Raw genomic sequence first — 5,283 nt, forward strand, 5'->3', positions numbered from 1 at the left:
TTGCTATAAACGGGTGCAAATACTTACTAACTTCCACATATCTAATTCAGAAGGAATGAAGCCTACATTGGATAATTATTGGCATGAAAAAAGCTAAACGCACTAACAAACACACAGACACCCTTACTGATAAAGCCTATATACTTTTGTTTGCCAAATAGGGGGCCCCCTATCTTCCAAATCCATGGAACCATTCACTGAATCACCTAGTCTATCCTTCAATTATTTCAATATTGTGTTTCCTTGAATACAGTGATAACAGACTTTTTATTCAGTTGCTTTTCCAGACTTACAATATGTTTTATGTTCCAAGAAATTATCAAATCAGTGATAGTTAATAGAATAAATCCTGTAGAAATCTGATAGACCTCCCAGGAAGCCATCTTAAAGCAGGATTAGGACCTTCCAAGAACTTCTTGGGAACAGATAGTGAGAGAAACCAATCCTATCATTTCCCTGATCTAGTGAATCACAGGATGACGGAAATGATGGGAAAGCCTAAAGGTTCAGTAAATGGGTAAATGGCTTGGAACCAGTGCTGTAAGTCATGAAGATATGAGATAGATATAGCGGGGAGATACTGATCGCTCTCCCTGGGTCAAAGTAAGAAGATGAAAGACATTCTGACAGCTAGAACAATGGTAGTCATGTAGTGACCAGGTTCCACAGGCAAAGCCCCAGGGAACTTTAAGACTGCAATACAACTGCATTCCACTTTTAGTTTTTTTGGTTTGAATTTAAAAAACATGTTGGAGCCTTTTGTCAGTCTTGTTAAACGAGCAGTACAAGTGGGCAAAACATTACAAAAGGGCATATCAGCAGGAGGGTTGGAAAGATTAGGAATATTTGCTGCAATAATTTGGTTATAAAATCAAAACACCACTAATTTGCGGATTTGGTTGCATCATACTTTATAAAATCAGGCCTCTCCTGCGGACAGCACCCTTGATGTCTTTCATACTGAAGCAGCAGAAGTGAAACAAAAATGGGTTATTCTTTAATATATGAGTATTAAGACATCTTGTTGGACATCTCTACAATGGAAAAATTTTAAAAAACATGACAGCGGTTCCTTATTCACTTATTCCTTATTCACTGGGCCAACATATGACCCACAGTATGGATCAGGTCACCTTCACTCGGTGCAAAATTCAACATGTGAAAATCTTTAGCCTTTGTATTCAAGGCAGTTTTCACTCCATTTCACTCACTATTTGTGATCTTATAACTCTTATAACAGCCGCAACATGTGTCAGTCAGCCATGCCCTATATTTTCTTGTTCTTCTTCCAGGACAGATATCATTTTGCATACAACTGGTTTTTGAAAAGTGCAGGGACACTTTTTCTCAACAAAAAGGTTTACGTTGGAAACTCTATCAAATTTACAATATCATCACTTCTACTTGCTCATCTTCTGGGTTCGATTTTCTGACATTACTGGTTCTTGTAATGCTATGCCACCTTTAAAAATTATGCTGTATTCATAATCAGATAACTCACTGACAATTTATGTACGCATGTATATGTTGTCAGATTACTCACTGACTTTTTCAGAGATGTAGAAGAAAAACTACAATAAGAAGGGGTTGGATTTTGTACATAAACTTTGTTAATGAGTTAATCTTTTTCAGTATAAAGTATGATTAAGCCCCACCTGAATATGAACCCTTTTGCTTAACTGTCAATAACCAAAGGATATATTTTTGTCTCAACAAAGAATGTGGTTTCGCCTCCAAAAAGATTTATTAGAGATAAAGGGAAAAAAGGATTGGTAAAGCATATAATTGACCCCTCAAGCAGATTTCCTCTGTAGCCACAAATCAACAGTCTACACACCACCAAACAATAATGCATTCAACAAATAATAATTTCCCTTCATACCCCCTGACTCCACAGACTCCACTCAGTCTGTTGAGTAGTAGAAAAGTCTGCTACAAAAGTGTTTGTTTACACCGATATTCTCTATGAAAAGCAGGCCAACTCTTTGTTAACTTCTAAAAATGTTGACCCCCAAAAGACATTGAGAGAAAGCAGTAATTGTTGTCATAAGGGCAGTGTCCACTTCTTTCCTGTCTCTGAGGAGATTTTGGAAGTCTCATTCTCACCAAGTGCTGCTCCATTTCCGGAAGCCTGACTTACTAATCCTCTCAGGCGAGAAAGTGAAAGGCAGGAGCAAGGAGAAAGGGGGAATGCGGTACATGGGAAGGAAGGCCTATGTACGCTACAACGTTCAAAATGCCTGGTTGAAAATAATCCCAAAAGCATGCTGCCAGTGGCCTGTTGAGAGGGAGAATTAGGATTTGTGTAGGGCAGATAGGCTGTTCAATTATCCCCTCAGAGGCCTCAACTTGCCCTGAGCCATGATAAGGACAGAATTTTCATTTGTTAGAGGAATGTGGCAAGAACAAGGGAGATCAGGTTAGAGCATGAGTAGCATGTTGATATATAGTAGCTTAATGATACATCACTACATAAAAGCTCTGGTGAATGATCGGTTATACTCTAAACGGCCACCACCAAACTAAGCGCAATCAGCAAGTAAAATACCTAATAATGAGCCACACAAACAAAACTGGAATGGTATGAGACATCCACTGCAGCACTGGTGTCCACATGGAAAACTTGGTACACATGCTATGTTTAATTAGAGCACAAACTATGTTTTCTGTGCCCAGTAAGATGAAAACACAGGGTTGTGGCTGTGGCTTTTAACAAGGTGTTTGTTGGGTTCCTGGGTAAAGGGAAGCACTGTGGCTCTATGTGATTTGTGATTCGCACGCGGGTGGGAAAAGAGGTCTTTTAATCTGTGCCCTTGACTCTCCTTCCTCTCTCTGGGAGAAAATCAGTAACATGAACAGCTCACCACTAAACAACTGCACAACCACTGGGATGTTTATGACCTGCTTAAGGGCCACACAACATAAGAGATCATTTGTATGAGAATAGGTACAAGAGCTGGACCCTCCCCTTCCCTAAACTCCCTCATCCAACATCTTTTTACGATCAGGCCCTCTCATATTCTACTGTCCTTTACCCACTGCAACTCTCTCAACCTTCTTTGCTTCTTTTAGATTTATTTCATCATTTCCATACAACCATTCTTGGGTTTCTGGTCATCCCCTAGGTTATTAAAGAATGCATACTTCAAAGAAGGAGCCATGGGAAAGCTTTCAGGAGAGAAGACCATAGGAGCCAGGTCTCCAACAGGTGCAAATTCCAGTGATGCCTGCATGCGTTTGGATACTACTGTGTCTCTATGAATCTGGGCCAAGTAGCATGCTGAAGGTGATGGCCAGCAGAGATTTCTGAAAGCTAGACCTGTTTTCATGCCCCATAGTAGGTTCAATTTCACATTGTTTTAGTATATTTGTGTGTTATTGTGTGAGTCAGAAAAACTTTAAAAAAGAAAACAATCAATATATATCCACTAGCAGGATTTTTGCCTTGATTTGAAAACTGTTTTGTAATCAAGTGTAATCAAGAGTATAAATTGAACATATTAACATCATGAATATTTAATTATATTCATTATATATACTATGACTAATTAGTATTCAACTGTAACACACTCCCAAGTTCCCATTTCACACTCATCCTGCACAACATGCACCGGACAGCCCATCCCAAAGGAGAATTCAGACTCTGGGGCTTTGTGGGTGGGGAAGAACTCATTTGAAGAAAACTCCCAATAATCCAATTAAGCACATAATTTCCTTTACTACACAGGGATTGAATCATCTGTCAGAAAGAAGCCAAGCCAGAGAAAGTGAAAAGTGAATATGGACAGAGAGAGGGTAAGGCTTTACTGTGTACTGTTCAGCTGCTGCAGTGAACAAAATGCAAACAAAGCTTTAGAGAAAGAGGTTTTAGATCCCTGCAAACATGGTGGGGCCTCGAGTGCTCCACTTTGTAACTGTCCTGCTTGGTTGGCAGTCAGCTCTCTTGTCCAGGACCAGTCTTTACAAGAGATCCCCTGACCAAGAGCCAAGCTTCCTTTCACAGTGTGAGTGAGAGTGCACACGTGCTTGAATATGCATGAGAGGACATAGTTCAGTGAAGTGTTCTATAACTGGCATCATAATCATTGTGGTAAATAAGCTACAGTATGTGACAGCGTGACATGCTAAATGTAGGTGGGACCCACATAATATAATCTATCTGAACCCCATCAGTAATCTTTGTTTGAGTGAATTTCCTTCTTTCAGAGATGTCATAGATAGGGAGTTGTTTCAGTGAAGACACTCCAGCGAAGAGAGGGACATTACTGGGGAGAAAAACAGTAGAGGAATTCAGAATATCTTCCTAGTAAGCGCTTATCTTCCTTTTTGGGGCATGGAATCTCAACCACAATGACAAGGCCAAAAAGGATAAAATGGGCATCATCTTCTGAATAGTTCTGTCAAAGAAAAAAAGTTTTCCTATGGATGTAGATCTTTGAGCACCTTTACTTATATGCAAATCTGTTCATTTTGATCATATATATCTGATCCAATCAAATGGGTTACATAACATTGTGGAGATACAGTAGGGTCCAAAAGTCTGAGACTACTGTCCAATTCAAGTGAATGGGAAAGTGGGAAGACTTTTGGACTCTGTAACTTTAGATGATAAGGTAAAGACAGAAAAAAGGCTTATACTACTTAGTGAACTACTTTCTTTATGATAACATTAAATATTACAATCAATGTATAATCTCATAGCCCTAGAAGAAAGGCAGGAGGAAAGTAGTAAGGAAGGTATAAAAAAGGAAAGGGAAAGTGCTCTAATTTGTGTAGGCCAGGCTTAAACTGTGAAAAGGGGTGCTCAGCTTTTTTTCCCCCAAGCCTTCATATGCTAAAAAGAACCCCTCTTAATTCTTCATTCTTCATTTCCTGTTCCTGTCCGGGTCCAACTGGCCAAAAGATCCAGAGAACATCTGTAACAAAATGACTGAAGACTTTCATGATCAAGCTTGTGCCGTGGAGAATAAAGTTAAATGGGAGGTAGAAGGATTTGTATCATAACAGAACATGCTCAGCTTCTCATACCTATAAATCAGCAACTGTACTTTTTGCAAGAAAGAAAAATGATATACAGAATTTCTCATTGTAGAACATCTACTGGCATACTAACCCAAGGCCATGTTGTAAGACATAATAGACACAATACAAGATGTGTTTAGAAATCTCACATTTCTAATTCTGCTGTTGAACTCAACAATCCTGCAGCTGAACTCAATATGAGGGTTCAGTTTGAACTCTTGAAAAACTGGAAAATTGTTTCTCTTTTATACGCTGATGAAT

The sequence above is a fragment of the Xiphias gladius genome, chromosome 5 (assembly GCF_016859285.1).
Source record: "Xiphias gladius isolate SHS-SW01 ecotype Sanya breed wild chromosome 5, ASM1685928v1, whole genome shotgun sequence".
In the NCBI taxonomy this organism is placed as follows: Eukaryota; Metazoa; Chordata; class Actinopteri; order Istiophoriformes; family Xiphiidae; genus Xiphias; species Xiphias gladius.